The following is a 16,477-nucleotide window of genomic DNA, read 5'->3' as shown; positions in this document are numbered from 1 at the left end:
TATAGATGGTATAGGTTTAAATGCATGATTTGTCCCCATTATCTGTTTTCAGAATAATGAACTGGTTCACTACCATCCTCCAACAGTGACCGATTAATGTTATTAACTTACGGATTTATGGTAAGCGAACCATGGCGATAGTGGTAAAGAGCCCGCCTACAAATGTAGGAGACATTAAGAGACTCGGGTTCAATTCCTGGGTTGGGATTTCCTACCCTAAATTTGGAATCAGCCATTTATTCAAAGTCTCCTGGGCATTAGAGATAGTCATTCTTTTGGGGTTGGTCATTGTTTCTAAGGCTTTTTGAGTGGACAGTCTTTTTAAGATAAAATAACACCAGGAGTTTATACTGATACTTCAAATCAAAATTAATTATTAAAATTCTGATTTTATACTTGTATCTCCCTCCTGACATTGACATATCATCTTCAATGGCATATGAAATGATAGAAGTAAAACATAAGTGTACAAAGTGATGATTTGATATATGTTTACTTCGTGGAGGGCTTCCTTGGTAGCTCAACTGGTAAAGAATCCGCCTGCAATGCAGGAGACCCCAGTTTGATTCCTGGGTTGAGAATATCCCCTGGAGAAGGGATAGGCTACCCACTCCAGTATTCTTGAGCTTCCCTGGTTGCTCAGATGGTAAAGAATTCTCCTGCAACACGGGAGACCTGGATTTGATCCCTGGGTTGGGAAGATCCCCTGGAGGAGGTCATGGCAACCCAGTCCAGTATTCTTGCCTGGAAAATCCCCATGGACAGAGGAGCCTGGCAGGCTACAGTCCATGGGGTTGCAAAGAGTCAGACACAACTGGGTGACTAAGCACAGCATAGCACGTACTTCGTCAAGGATTATGACAGTTGAGTTAACACGTCTATCACCTCATATATTTACTCTTTTTTTTGGTGAAAATATTAAAGTTTTTTAGAAAATTTTAATTATATAATACAATATTATCAACTGTAGTCAGCACTTTATATGTTAGATCCTCAGAATTATTTATCTTACAACAGCAAGTTTGTACCTTTTTTAGGAAACAGGTTAAGATTACTTATTGACATACAAAAAGCTACATATTTAAATTGTATAGTATGATAAGTTTGACATATGTTTACACTCAGGAAACGATCACCTCAGTCAAGATTCTGAACATATTCATCACTACGAAAAGATTCCTTTACCTCTCTGTAATCTCTCCTTTCCATGCCTCCCTATCTCACCCACCCTACCTCCAGGCTTTTGATCACTATAAATTATTTTGCATTTAGAAAATAAAATCTATTTACATAAAGTTGAATTTTATATAAATGGAATCATAGAATGTGCTGTATTTCATATATTTAGTCATATATTTTACTTATACATAGGCTTTTTTTGTTTTTTTCTTTGTTTTGTATAGATGTTTTAAATCCTGCACCACATTGTTCTTATTTCGTTTTATACATTGATTATCTTTTAAGGAGATTTAAATAATACTAACAGATCTTTGTATTTACCTATGTTATTATTCTGTGCTCTTCATTCGTTTGAGTGGATCCAGGTTTTCATCTGATTATCATTTTCTTTCTGCTTAAGGACTTCCTTTGTCCTTTCTCACAGTGCAAGTCTTCTGGTGATGAATTCTTTCAGCTTTTGCATGTTTTATTTCACCTTTGGTTTTGAAAGTTATTTTTGTTGGATATGAAATTCTAGGGTGACTTTTTTTCATTTAAATACTTTTAAGATGATGTTCCAGTGTCGTCTTCATGTCATTGTTTTCATTGAGAAATAGGCTGTAATCCTTACTTTTGCTATTCTGTATGTAGTGTGTCTTTATTTTCTTACTGCTTTTAAGATTTTCTCTTTATCAATAGTTTTAAGCAGTTCTCCCCCCACCCCAGTCTTATTGAGATATAATTGGCATACAGGACTGTATAAGTTTAAGATGTGCAGTATGATAAAATTTTTTTCCCTATGATGAGAACTTTTAGGATCTCCTCTCTTAGCAGTGTTCAAACATATGATACATCAGGATTAACTGTAGTCATCGTGTACGTTACATCCTCAGTATTTATTTATTTGAAGTTTATGCCTTTTGACCATACTTGAATCCAGTTCCCCCATGCACCACCGGTTTTAAACAATTTGATTATTATCTATTTTGATATCATTTTCTCCTGCTTGGGGTTCAGTGAATTTCTCAGATATGTGAGCTTACAGTTTATTCATATAATAGAATACTATGCTACACATAAAATGAGTGAACTCTATCTAGATGGATTGACATGGATAAATTTAAAAGATAAGACTGATTAGGGAGGGAAAGCAATTTGTATGTGAAAGCTTGGGCCAGTGTGATACCATTTATGTAAAATGTTAAGACAATAATTATATCTTTTTATGGAGGTAGTCACATATATCAAAAATTTTAAAGTATAAATATCAAGGATTTACAACAGAGTCGGGATGTTGGTTAACTCCAAAGAGGGAGAAAGTAAGAGACAGGCAGTCTTTTGATGTATCTGTATAACATCTAATATTTTAACAAAAGATATCTGAAGCAGATGTGGCAAGCATTTTATCTGGGCAGTGAGTAGGGTGTCTAATTTCTGTTTATATTTGTGTCTAAAATATAAGGTCAGTATAGTTCTTACAGTTTCTGTGGCTTCCATTTTATTAAATATAAGGGCACCCATGTAAATCTCACCCACATCATTAACTACATTTTGGTAATCTACCAAATAAAATTATTCCCATAGATTTTAAGACCTATTTCCAGTTAGTCTTCTTTAAAAAGTAATGATCGAAGTTTTCATACTACTCTGTAAAATGAATGTTTTGTGGGACCATTCTTTTTCCTCTTAGGAGACCCTTGTTGATTATCCTTTGAGGTATCCCAAAGACACATTGCAAGTTTCATGGCATTTAATCCAAGTAAAATAGATCATACAGGGCAGTGTCCCCTTCTTAACCTTTTTTAAATTTTTTTAAGTAATGCACTTGTTACATATCTTCCAAAATAAAAAGCCTTTGTCATGCTAGGATCAGATTTTTTTCTCTTTTTGACAGCTAGCCTATCTTCTGTGTCCTGAATGTCATTTTATCATCTTTTGAAATGTTGCCAGGTAGGTGCCCCTTGTTGAACAAGACTTAGAAATCATTATAACTAACAATATACACATTTTTCTTAAATGTGCTGCCAAAGAGCAAACCTCTTTGGATTGGTGACATGTAGCGCCTGCACAGCAGCTTTTCCCTCCCATTTCTAAAGTAAAACGTACCTCTGTGAGGATCAGCTTTTGTTTGCTCTTACTCTTCTGGTCTTATTATGTTAAGTTTGGTGTGTTGTTTATAGCTTTAAAAAAAAGAGGAGAAGGTGGGGAAGGGGGAGGATGAAGGGGAAGAGAAGGCTTGTCAGCATGTTTGTCTTGAAAAAAAGAAATTTAGATAATCAAAATGAACATTTAATATGTTAATTTCAGAAAATTTATGGATACACATGTTTCTTTACAACAAATGCAAACCAGACTAGAATATTTTCTTAGTGTGTGGTAATTCTTCCGTTTTGGTGATACTTATTTTTCTCTTTGGAGGAAACCATAGTTTGCAAAGGAATTTTCTTGTTCACATTAACTACATCAATATTTTGGAACAGTACTTTAGGGTTTATCTTTCCATTGCTAAGGTTTTTGTATCCACAAGCTCAGTGAACAATATTCTATAAAACTCCTTTTTTCTAACCATGTGTACATTAGTAAAGCCTTGCCTTTCAACAAACATCTACTGTGTAACAAGTGGTAGAGAGAGAAAGGTGAAATAGGCTGTCCTGTCCTTGTGTAGAATCAGCTAAGAAACTAAATGATTTGATTTTTGTTAGATTTTTAAAGTTTTCCTAATCTTGATTTCTGAGAAATGCTGTCTCCCAACTAATGAATAATAACTGGCTGGGAAGGGAGTTGGGAGGAGGTGGGGACATAAAATAATGAAACAAAGGACTTTAATTTCTTTGAAATATTCTTGTGACCAGATGCTGGAAAAGTATACAATGCGTTTCTTAAATATAGTTCTGGCTCTGAAATACATACATACTTAATGAAACCAAAATTGAGCACTCCAAAGTAGGCTGATCTATATATAATAGCATTTCCAAAAGTAGAGCTTTTGTGGGCGGTCTCCATTAACTCTCCCTCCCTGTCCTCACTGCGTATTCCCTTAACTTCCTCTATAAGCATATCAAGAAGGGTGATTTATAATAAAAAAAATTTTTGTGAAATGTGATTGTGGTCAGAGGTGTCCTTAGAAGGTTAGAGGAACAGCTTTGGAATTGCTGCCTCATAGACCTGCAGAGTTCAGAGAAAGCAGACTGGTGTAGAAAACAGAATACATACTGTCTGAGTTTAACAGACTTTAATCCAGTCTCAGTACTACCATTTACTCTCTGTGACCCAAGGCAAATTTCTTAACTTCTCTGTGCATCGGTTCTCCCTTTTGTAAAATGAAGGTAACAGTCTTCCCCATGAAAATTGCACATCAAAGGCTCTCACTATTCATTTATTTCACTTGTTCAGCTAATTTATTGATGTTGCACTAGACTCTTTAATGGTTCCTGCTAGTGTTAATAATTGATGAACATTGTGCCAGGGCTTATTCAGCTGTCAGACTACCTAAGTCAGGATATGGTCTGCATTAAAACACATTAGAATTTCAACTTGACATCTCTAAAAAGAGAATGACAAGAAAGATTGAAAAAAAAAAAAAAGACTATTGCTCAGTAACAAGGATACCAGAAAGAAGCTGTAATATTTTTACTAGAAGATGATAGATTCACAAGTTTTGCCAGTAGCAGTTATATCCTCATCAGATGATACTTAATAACCTCTGAACAAGTAAAATGATTTGTTTTTATTTATGTGAAGTGAAATTAAGCTCTCTGAAAAGGCTATAATTTTCCACGAGTTTCTAGGATTTGCTATATGGGGAATGGTTACATTTTTTCTTCAGATTTCTAAACAAATAACACCAAGAAAACAAATCCAAAAGTAGTTTGCAGCCTAAGTAGTTTGAAAGTTGATGTCAAATTGTTCCTGTCCTGAATCTAAGAACAAGAACACATTTCAAAAAGGCTGCTTTTCTCTTTTGCACCTTTGAAATGACTGTCATGGATATATTTATAAATTGTGCATAATTAACCCAGCTATAGCCACTTGTCCTTTGCTAGCTGAGTCCAAGGATTGCATACCAGAAATGGAAGTAGTTTGGGGAGAAATATGGGGAGTTGACAAAGAAGCTACTGATTTGTATCCATGATAGTATATAATGGGAGTCATAAAGAGATTAAATATCTGAAAAAGATTATTTTAGACAGTGACATCTAGGGGTTTGCTGGAGGGGCAAGCTACAATGTTTATGATCTGTGAGGGGATGGGAAGGAGAGACAAAAACTGATATTTTTATACAGGGGAAAATGAGCATCTAGTAAAAGTTGGTGTAAGAGCTGAGTCTTTTGGATTATAAAAGTTCAACTCAAAATAATGAACAAGATTTGTCGGTTCACATAACCAGACCTCAGGATGGATGGAAGTAGAACTAGTCTTAGATATAAATGAAATTTTAGAGTTGAAAATTATCAGGATTCTTGTCTCCTTTCTCTTTCTCTTCATATTGTGATTCGTTTCTTGATTTGGTTTCTCTGTGTGGTAGAGGAAGCTCTCAGTACACACCCTTACAGCTCTCCTTTAATGAAAGAGGAAAAGGAACCTCTCCTAACTCTGCTTTTTCAGTTTCCTAAGAAGTCTTTTTGGATGGTGGGGAATGTGATCTGCTATCAAAATAAGATGAGAAAGAACATTGGGAAGACACAAGTAATAGCCATCAGCCACCTCAAGTGGAAATTGTTGCTGTGTGCAGCAAGAGAGGACTGTGTTCATGGGAGAAGAGACTTGAGTTATATCTGGTGCTGTTAAATGTCACATCACACTGCTGTTACTGCCTCCAGGTCCTTGTTCTTCTGTTTTATCTCCGTCTCTCCCCTAGCATTACCTTCAAACTAGAAGGATAGTCAACTTAGACACCTCGACCTTAGGGAAGAGTCTGCTGACCATTCTAGATGGCAGTATATCCGATTCATTCCATTTCTAACACAGATTAGTAGCTTCTACTAGTGATGGGATTATTTTAGTTTTTTCTTTCTTTCCCAGACTATAACTCACATAGTTAAAGAGATTTAGAGTTCTTTGGAAAATGTGCATCTTTCTATCCAAGGCTCACTTCTAGAGACAAAGATCCTACTGCTGTTGTGTAATTCCTTAATCTTCAAGGGCTTTATTATAAAGCAAGGTGTCTGTAAAATTCACTTCATCAAGATGTTAAGTATCATATGATGCCAAATCTGCAGTTGAAATATCATTGAAGTGATTATTCCCCTAGGCTTTCCCTCCCCTCTACTTCCCCCTGGATTGCATCAATCCTTAAAGTTACATTTAAAAATTACATCAATAGTACAGCCAGATGGTATTCTGACACTCACGGTAAGTATTCTAGGATTTTCTAAAATAGCTGGCTCAAACAGAAAAGTCATCTTCCCTCAAGTATGTTCCTGTGCTTTTCTCTTCATTGTGTGCTGTAACTCTTGCTCTTTTCTTAAAATCATAAAACCAGAATGGAGAATTTACTTTTTGAAAATTTCCCATGTTTCTCCATCCAAGTCTCTCTCATAGAGGAAACGTAACTGCATATTCATGGTGATGCTCTTTACTTATTAAATAGAGATATTCAAGCAGTTGTCAGCACAAGCATTCTTTTATAGGTCAAGAATATATCAATACTTCTTCAGAAAAAGTTGAAAAAGAATGATAGCCGCTTAACTGGTTTCAGAAGAATCTGGTTTAAACAGCATTCTGTGACATGAGCATGCTAGCCACTGCACTAGAAACAAGGCTCAAAGAGCATTCTGAACTGCATACTGACCGCTGAAAATAGGAATTGTTTTTGAAGAGGATCACAAAATACTTAAGTTCTTGATTCTACTGTGTAAAATTATAATTTTACACGAGTGTGATATATACAATATATAATAGCTTACTTTTGCCCTACTTTACATAATTAAGCCTAAAAAATGTGCTGTCCAGTAATAACAGAACTGTTGTTATTGTGCCTTACTTGGAATAGACTTGAGTTTTTGAAATGTTCTTAAATTTTTAAAAATCCTCCTACAGTATATCCTCAGATCTCTGGACCTAAGGAGATATAATCAAACGAGTCCTGAAGGAGAACATGTTTGTCAACCATTGCATCTGTACTGAGAGGTTGCCTTAACTTTAATGTTAGAATCTTGACACCTGGGCATCAAAAGACAAACTTGCAATGGGTCCCTGATATGTCAGTTAAAAGCCCCTCTAGATCTTGAAGACAGTTCTCTACTTCCACACTCCCATCTCTATTTCCAAACAGCAGAGAGAAGAGGAAAAAAAAAAATTGAAACATCTTTGTCTTCTTCAATAAAGAAATGAGACACTAATAAAAATTTACTTTTACAAATCACTAATGCCAGGAAAGGGCCTCCCAAGTGGCACTAGTGGTAAAGAGCCTGCCTACCAACGCAGGAGACTTCAGAGACTCAGGTTCGATCCCTGCGTTAGGAAGATCCCCTGGAGGAGGGTACGGCAACCCACTCCAGTATTCTTGCCAGGAGAATCCCCATGGACAGAGGACCCTGGTGGGCTACTGTCCATAGGGTCGCGAAGAGTCAGTTGGACACGACTGAAGCGATTTAGCACAGCACAATATAATGTCAGGAAAATAAGAAATCCCTTACTATTGACAGATAAAGAAATCATTTCCTTTTCTGTGGGAAAATAAGAGGTGCATTCTTCTCCCAGTAGTGCCTTGTAGAATGCATAAGTGAGACAGTATGGGGTCTAAACAGTGTTAGGAAAGCACCTTTCCCAGTTTTGTTTTGTCTGGCTGTGTCTTATATGTTGCAGCATAACATCCCCTTATCACTATCCACAGCCACACTTAATGATAGTTTTATTCTTTTTCCACCTGATAGAACTTTGCTTGAGCCAACTGCTTGTATTTCATTTTGGGCTTTTTTTGTTTATTTTCCTTGTTTAATTTTTATTTTATATTGGAGTATAGTTTATTTACAGTGTTAAATATTAGTTTCAGGTATACAGTAAGGTGATTCAGTTATACATATATCTATCTTTTTCAGATTCCTTTCCCATATAAGTTATTACAGAATACTGAGTTCCCTGTGCTATGCAGTAAATTGTTATTATCTATATATGCTATGCTATGCTATGCTAAGTCGCTTCAGTCGTGTCCGACTCTGTGCGACCCCATAGACGGCAGCTCACCAGGCTCCCCCATCCCTGGGATTCTCCAGGCAAGAATACTGGAGTGGGTTGCCATTTCTTTCTCCAGTGCATGAAAGGGAAAAGTGAAAGTGAAGTCGCTCAGTCGTGTCCGACTCTTAGCGACCCCATGGACTGTAGCCTACCAGGCTCCTCCATCCATGGGATTTTCCAGGCAAGAGTACTGGAGTGGGGTGCCATTGCCTTCTCCGATTATCTATATATAGTAGTGTGTATATGCTGATCCCAAACTCCTAATTTATCCCTTCACCCTCCACCTTTCCCCTTTGGTAACCAAAGTTTTCAAAGTCTGTGAGTCTGTTTCTGTTTTATAAATAAGTTTACTTGTATCATCTTCTTAGATTACACATTGGGGGATTCTCTGGTGGTCCACTGGTTAGGGCTCTGCATGGTGAGCCCTCCCAAAAAAAAATTCCACATTGTATTTCACTTTGGTTTGGAATGTATTAATAATTTAACTTAAAATTGAGGTACCAAGGTAAAAGGACCATGCTACAAGTTATTTTTATCACATAATTTCTGAAGGCAACTGCACATACACACAAAAATGCTCATATTGCGAAGATAGTTCAGATAGTTGATTGATTATGGAAAAATTTAAGGTATAATATTTATACATTAGTTGTAATTATTAAGGTTTAATAAATGAGTTTCATTTCTTGTGTGTGTATTTGTATATTTAAATTTGATTTGGCATTAAATGAATGAAATTCAAATCTTTCTTTATAGTCAGATTTATATTTTCCATAGGTCATTGACTGTCTTTTTTGAGATATACTGAGTTGCAGGGCAGATTTGTTAGACATGATGCTATTTGTTAGGTAGAAATCCAAGTTGTGTTATCATTTCTATAAATTAATTATCCTTACTTTGAATGCCTGAATATATACTTGAATATATGAACCTTATTGAATTGGGAAACATTAAAGCAGGCACAATAAATTATTAGGCTTGAATAACTATTAGTATATTGTGCTTTTCTGTTTGAAATTACCTGTTAATAATAGTTGAGGGACTATTAGACATCTTATTTCCTGATGCTGATGTGGTTATAATGACAGATGTTATACATTTTCACTGTCTTCAAGTAAGATAATTGACTTTAAATTTTAGCAACTAGGAAACCATTGAGGATATATCGCTTTTTAGTTGCGATTCCTGCCTTTGTTACTCTTCTTGACAGATTGATAGTGAATGTTCCCTGGGTTTAAATTCACCAGGATTTAATAAGGATCTTATTTTTTCTTTTTCTTTTTCCTCCTTTAAATGAATGTTTACATGATATCCCAGACTAGTTGACAAAGCTTTCTTTCTTGGCACTTTGCATTTGCCGATTCTATAATTTTTTAAAGCATTGACTGATTTTTAGTTTATTAGTCTTCCTTAGAACTAGAAATGACCTAATCCTGCACCTTGCCATTTTTCCTTTATAGATAAGGAACTGAGGCCCAGGTAATACAAACCTAAAAAGTATGTACTAGAACCTTCTGTTACTCCTTTATCTTTTACAGAGGAAACTGTAAGTAAATTATTAAAATAACTAATTAAATTTGTGGATCAGAGCTCTTTTGAAATGAAATAGTTGCTCATATCAGATCTTTTGTGACAATTCCGAGTAAAGTCCAAAGGTTCTTTTTTCTTTTCATTAATCATCATAAGAATTATACAGAAAATATAGTCTCATATGCCCAAACTGGGGTAAAAGAGGACGGGAATGTTTAGTTTTCTTCTAATGTTAGAAATCTGACTGTTGTGTGATAGTTTCTGTACCATAACTCACACAGGTAGAGGGTAAACATTTTTGTGAAAGATACCAACATAGACTGCAATTAAGAAGTGTATTTTCGTTTATCAGTCAGGATACATATATTATTGGGCACATCATTTTAATTGAATGGATGTCTTCTCATTTATCCGATCACCAGGTAGAGGATAAACATTTTTGTGAAAGATACCAACATAGAATGCAATTAAGAAGTGTATTTTCATTTATCAGCCAGGATACGTATATTATTGGGCACATCATTTTAATTGAATGGATGTCTTCTCATTTATCCGATCACCTATTGAATTAATGCCCTTCATCATAGTGTAATTTTTGCGAAGTCAGTTTGAGAAACAATAATAGCTCCTAGTTTCAGTATAATTTTTTGTACTGGTGGAGTACTGTATCTTTTGTTTTCTGATATTGTGTTCTTTTTCTTAAAGTTTATTTATGTACAGTAAAATTCACTGTTTTTAATGATGGACTTTGATGAATTTTGGTAATTATATTTGTGCAGCCACAATCAAGATATTAGAATGGGTCTCTAATCTGAGAAGTTTTTTCCCATTGCTTTGTAGCTGGTCCCCTCTCCCACATGCAGCCTCAGGCAACCATTGGTCTTTGTTCTTTCATTGTAGTCTTGTTCCTCTAGAGTTTAAACCAGGTGGACTCAAATAGTACATCATCTTTTGTGTTTGACTTCTTTTACTTGGCATAATGTTTTGAGATTCAACATGTTGTTTATTAATATTTCTTTTGTTTGTAATATTGAGTTGTGTTATATATACTATGAATGTACTAAAATTTACCATTCATCACTTGATGAACATTTGGAGGGCATTGAATTTTTGGCTATTATGAATCATGCTGTTATGAATTTTTGTCTGCACGTCTTTATGTGGATATATATTTTCATTGTTCTTGGATAAATACCTAGAAGTGGAATTGTTCAGTCATGTGTTAAGTATATGCTTATTTGTAAGTTACTGCTGTACTGCTTTTCAAAATGTCTGTATATTCTACATTCCCACCAGCAATGTATGAGAGTTCAAGTTGCTCCAAGTCCTCACCACCACTCTTGTCAGTCGTTTTTTTTTTTCACTCCCTTATGAGCTTGCATTTTATTGGAATAGTGAAACATGTCCATAATCACAATGTGATGTGGTTAGTGCTAAAAATGTCAGTCTTGTTATGCTTTTGCCATTCTAGTGCGGGTGTGTAGTAGACTCACCGTGGCTTTAATTTGCATTTCTTTGACTGCTAATGTTGAATATTTTTTTCTTGTGCATATTCTCCATCTGTATATCTTCTTTTATAAAGTATGCAAGTCTTTTGCCCATTTTAAGTTGGGTTGTTAATCTTCTTACTATTGAAAGAGATATATATATTCTGCATACAGGCCTTTCATCAGGTGTTTTAAAAATATTTTCTCCCATTTAGTAACTTGCCTTTTCATTTTCTCAGCAGTGTCTTTAGAAGAGGAAAAGTTTATTGGTTTTGGTTTGTTTGTTTTTCTTTTCCATTATGGTTTATTATTGTGGCCACTTTTGGAAAATACAATCGGCTACACTCTTTTTTGGGAACATGGTTTATTTTGTTTATTCAAGTTATTGTTTGTGTTTTTCAGTAAAATTCACATTTTTATCCATCTATACCCATTCATTATCTATCCTCATCCCTTATTAGATTTATTCCTGCATATCTTGGATCATTGAGGGTCTTTTTTCCCTATTATATTTTTTTTTTCATTTTTTATATGATTTTGACATTGAAAAAGGTTTTGTCCTTGGAAAGCAGATTAGTAGAACATTTCCAATGTTATACAAATTTATTCTGCCTTCCTTATGTACTATAGTACCTCTTTAGAAGACTTTAAGAGTAGCCATTTGAAAAGTCAAGTAGCACTTTTAGTTTTTTGGTCCAGCTTAAGAGAGTTTAGAAGTTCTCATTCTGTTCTAAACAACCATGCTGAAGTAGAAGGAAGTTTTATTTTGTATCATTCTTGCATCTTTATATATAGTGTTAAAAATGTTGTGAAGGTGACAGGTCCTGTAGCTTGCTCTCTAGAAGTTTAGACATTGAGATTATGCATTTCATACCTTTTTACTATGAGTTAAAATCTTTGCACTCACTTTTTAAGGTTATGCTTTACTCTTTTCTGAAGTTTGAAACTTTGTTTTATGAAAACTTCTGTTTGAAAATTAATTTGTATTCAGCCATATATTAAATTATTTAAAGTTCTAGAGATTTAATTAAGGAAATTTTTATGTGTATTTGCAGATGATATAATAATGGATTTGGAAGTATGCTTACATTTTAAGTTTTGTCTGTTTATCACAGTGGTAGCATATTAATGTCACTGAACTTTTGAAACTAAGTTCTGAATGAATACTTTAGAAAACAGGCAAAAAATCTACTCTCTTCCTAAACTTACTAGTGTTCCAAGGGAGATAGTTTTGGTTTTTTTAATTTATTTCTTTGGCTGCATCGGGTCTTCCTTGTGGCACGCAGGATCTTTAGTTGTGGGGCACAGACTCTCTAGTTGTGGCGGATAGGCTCTGAAGTGTGCGGGCTCACTAGTGGCAGCTCGGGGTGCTTAGTTGTTCCAAGGCCCGTGGGATGTTAGTTCCCTGACCAGGAATTGAGCCCACGTCCCTTGCATTGCAAGACAGATTCTTAACCACTGGAGTAGTTGTAAAGCTGCTTTTCTAGCTTCTTTCTGAGAGCCGGCCTTGGGTAGTTCTTATTTCTCTGGTTTGTTTCTCCTGGGGATTTGTGTGACCTGATAACAAACTGCTATATATAAACAATCATTTTTACTTTATCAAAGTAGGGTCAGTCATTGGAAGACCGGGGCTAGGTTTTAGTTATCATTATTAGATGTTGTAAGGGGTAGTTTTCAGATGGACTTTTTTTGGCAAACGAACTTGACATTTCTCATCCTCATGACTTTGATGGTTAGTTTCATTTTTCCTGGAGTGAAACTGACAACAAGCAGAGCAAGGCTCTCAAGGAGCGACTCGGGATTCATGTAGAAGTAATTTGCAGTTATTTGACAGGCGGTGGTAGTAATAGTCTTGAAATCTTTTTACATGGAATCTCATAGTTTTTGGAAAGCCTTTCTTTTCCCTGGGGTACTATTTGGTTATGAGTAGCAAAAGAAACTCTTTGAAAACAAACTCTCATTGTCCTTGTTCTAAATTCATTTTACAGTTTCCTTGTGGTCACCTTCTCTGATCTTCCACTACTGAAACTGTTGCACCATTGAATCCCAGTTTAGTTCTGCTAGCCTTCTATTCTTCAGGTGTTTTTTTTAAGGTGTTCTCAGTAAAATGCCAGGCAGCAGACCATTTTCCTTTACTCAGCTGCATTCTGCATTACTGTCTCTTAATTGCTATACTGAATCTTCACCTTGGTTCAAAGTTTTCTGTCTTAGCTGAATGGAAAGGAAACAGGCACCTCCTTTCACCCAATGCTGTCTTTCAACTTCATATCCCAGAGGAGGATTGAAAATCTTCCTACCACATAATAATATACACCTGATACTCTAGCTGTGGTGTAACAGGTGGCTTTCAAACATGGCTAATGAGCTGTGGCTGAAGCAAATACATTCCTCTTTATCTGAAATTTTATAAATAAATAAATATATATATATATAAACTGGCAACATAAAATTTTAAAGTCATTTTTTGGTCCAAAGGCTAGAATGATTTCAGATATAAACTAGGATGGTATTTTCTTCCCTCCAGCTTTCTTTTCAAGTGGGAGAAAATATGGATTACTCTTCAAAGGGTACAGGTGTCATTTGCTGGTGAAAAATAGATTTGGGAAAAAGTAAGGAGTCAGTCATCAGTTACACCCCTGCCAGGTGTTTGGGCAGCCAAATCCTCCCCCTGCCCTCTCTTGAGTGATAAAGAAGACCTGATGATTTACCCATCCATTGGCCATAGAAGAAAGCCCTTGTTATCTGTTACTAGCAACATTTGATGCCACCCCCAATTCCCCAGGTGGATCTGGGGTAGACATTGATAGCTAATTATGATCACCCTGCTCATTTAGAGCCGGTTTGCTCCCTGCATCATGCCAACAGGTTTTACTGCCCAGAGCCAAGGCTGAATTTAGCCCTATATTAGAACACCAAGATAGGAAAAAATGTTAGTTTGCAATGTTGATGTTTCTGTGGGGGTGATTTATTTCATTTCCTTACTGCACTATTTATCACAGTTAAAAACAAAAAATAGAGTATATTATAGTCTTTACATCTTTTTCAAATACCATATGTTTTCTAAAAATTATGCTGCATCGAAAGCATCCATATTATGGTTGAAGGACCTAGCATAAGATATGTCAAATTATGATTTGTGTACCTTATTATGTCTGTTTTATTGAAAACATACCTCAAATTACTAATTTCTTAAATTTTCTTAGTGTGGGAATTCCCTGACAGTGCGGTGGTTAGGACTCTGCGTTTTTACTGCCGATGGCATGGGTTTAACCCCTGGTCGGGGAACTAAGATCCCACAAGCCACTCTGTGCAGCACCCCCCAAAATTATCTTAGTTTTTGTAATATTTCTGCATATGCAGAGCTTATTATCCTCAACTAAATTGTTTGTTATGCAGCGTGCTTTATATGAACAAAAGTGTTTTCATGCACATTACTGTTTTAAAATCATTTTTAATTCATATATAATGAAAATACATAAAGTGGTTGTCTCAAAATTTCCTTCATAAAATTGGGATGTCTTACACACCATTCTTACATGCCAGCAGATGCTTTCTAGGTTACATACAGGAAACAGTGGGAAACAAAATCTGATAAATGCAAGAGCTATATACCAGAGCACTCAATTAGGACACAGCACCTCACCATTAAAATTTAAAATCGAATAAATCAAAGGTTGTTTTCAGTAACATAACAAGATCAATTTTTGAGAGAATGAAATGGAAATAGCAATAGTAGGCATATGTGCTTTAGTGTACAGGTTTGAATACCCATAATTTTTTAGTAAATACTTTTAGCATAAATTCTAAATACAGCATCTTCAGATTATGGTACAATAAACTAAGAAATGTGTAGCAAAGCATAGCAGATTTTCAACTAGATGAAAAAGAGAAATGCTTACTACAAAAGGTTATGTACTACTTGGTAAACATAAACCCCCCCCCCTCACCAATTACTCAGCTCATAAGACTGGCAAAGCTAAACTTATTTGTTCAATTCTACCTGTTTATTTTGATTTAAAAAATTTTTGTATATAATAGTTAATCTCAAAAGGGTCTAAGAAAACAACAGAGCAATAAGGTAGACAAAATTAAGATAACTAGGGAATGGATGAAAGTGAAAGTGAAGTCGCTTAGTCATGTCCAGCTCTTTGCGGCCCCAAGGATTAGAGTCTACCAGAGTTCTTCGTCTGTGGGATTTCCAGGCAAGAGTACCGGAGTGGGTTGCCATTTCCTTCTCCAGGGGATCTTCCAGACCCAGGGATCAAACCCAGGTCTCCCTCATTGCAGGCAGACGCTTTACCCTCTGAGCCACCAGGGAAATGGGTAGCATTTATAAAACTTAGAAACTAGGCTTTAAAATTTTAGGACACTACACAGCTAGATATTTTGAGTAAATCAATTGTAATAGGAAACACAGGATAATTTACTGGGATCACTAGCGAGTATTTTTCAACACATAATACCTACATCATATAAATAGATACCAAACACTGAAGGCTACTAATTTATTTTGTGAGACACACAGATACAGTACCTGATAAGGACAACACAAAAATGAAGGCCAGTCTTCCAACAGCAACATGAAATGATGCTCAGCATCACTAATTATTAGAGAAATGCAAATCAGAACTGCAGTGAGGTACTGTCTCAAGCTGGTCAGAATGGCCATCATTTAAAAAAAAAAAAAATCTACAAATAACAGATGCTATAGAGGGGAATGCTCCTACATTGTTGGTGGGAAAGTAAATTGATGCAGCCACTGTGGAAAACAGTATGATGGTTCCTCAAAAAAACAAAAAAAGAGTTGCCAGATGATCCAGTGGTCCCACTCCTGGGCATATATCCAGACACAACTATAATTCAAAAAGATACATGTACCCCCTATGTTCACAGCAGCACTATTTGCAACAGCTAAGACATGTGCTCATGCGTGCGTGTTCTTTCGCTTCAGTCATGTCCATGCGTGCGTGTTCTTTCGCTTCAGTCGTGTCCAGTCGTGTCCGACTCTTTGTAAGCCTGTGGACTGTAGCCCATCAGGCGCCTCAGTCCATGGGTTCCCCAGGCAAGAATACTGGAGTGGGTTGCCATGCCCTCCTCCAAGGGATCTTCCCGACCCAGGGATTGAA

General features: G+C 35.8%; 1 protein-coding gene and 1 long non-coding RNA gene across 8 annotated transcripts in view; both read left to right on the top strand.

Annotated features, from left to right (window-relative positions):
• The window catches only part of LOC145542166 (uncharacterized), a 39,193-nt gene extending 26,146 nt beyond the window's left edge, over positions 1-13,047 (top strand). Inside the window, exon 2 of the long non-coding RNA XR_014079633.1 lies at positions 9,795-13,047. This is a non-coding gene — a long non-coding RNA (uncharacterized LOC145542166). The remainder of the gene's footprint in view (positions 1-9,794) is intronic.
• Positions 1-16,477, top strand: part of NLK (nemo like kinase) — a 132,052-nt gene that overhangs the window by 36,964 nt on the left and 78,611 nt on the right. The window lies entirely within an intron of this gene.

Source organism: Giraffa tippelskirchi, chromosome 3 (genome assembly GCF_054371585.1).
Source record: "Giraffa tippelskirchi isolate mGirTip1 chromosome 3, T2T-mGirTip1v1.2.pri, whole genome shotgun sequence".
NCBI classification, from domain to species: Eukaryota; Metazoa; Chordata; class Mammalia; order Artiodactyla; family Giraffidae; genus Giraffa; species Giraffa tippelskirchi.
The sequence above is the reverse complement of the archived record's forward strand: the minus strand, read 5'-3'. Positions and strand labels throughout refer to the sequence as shown.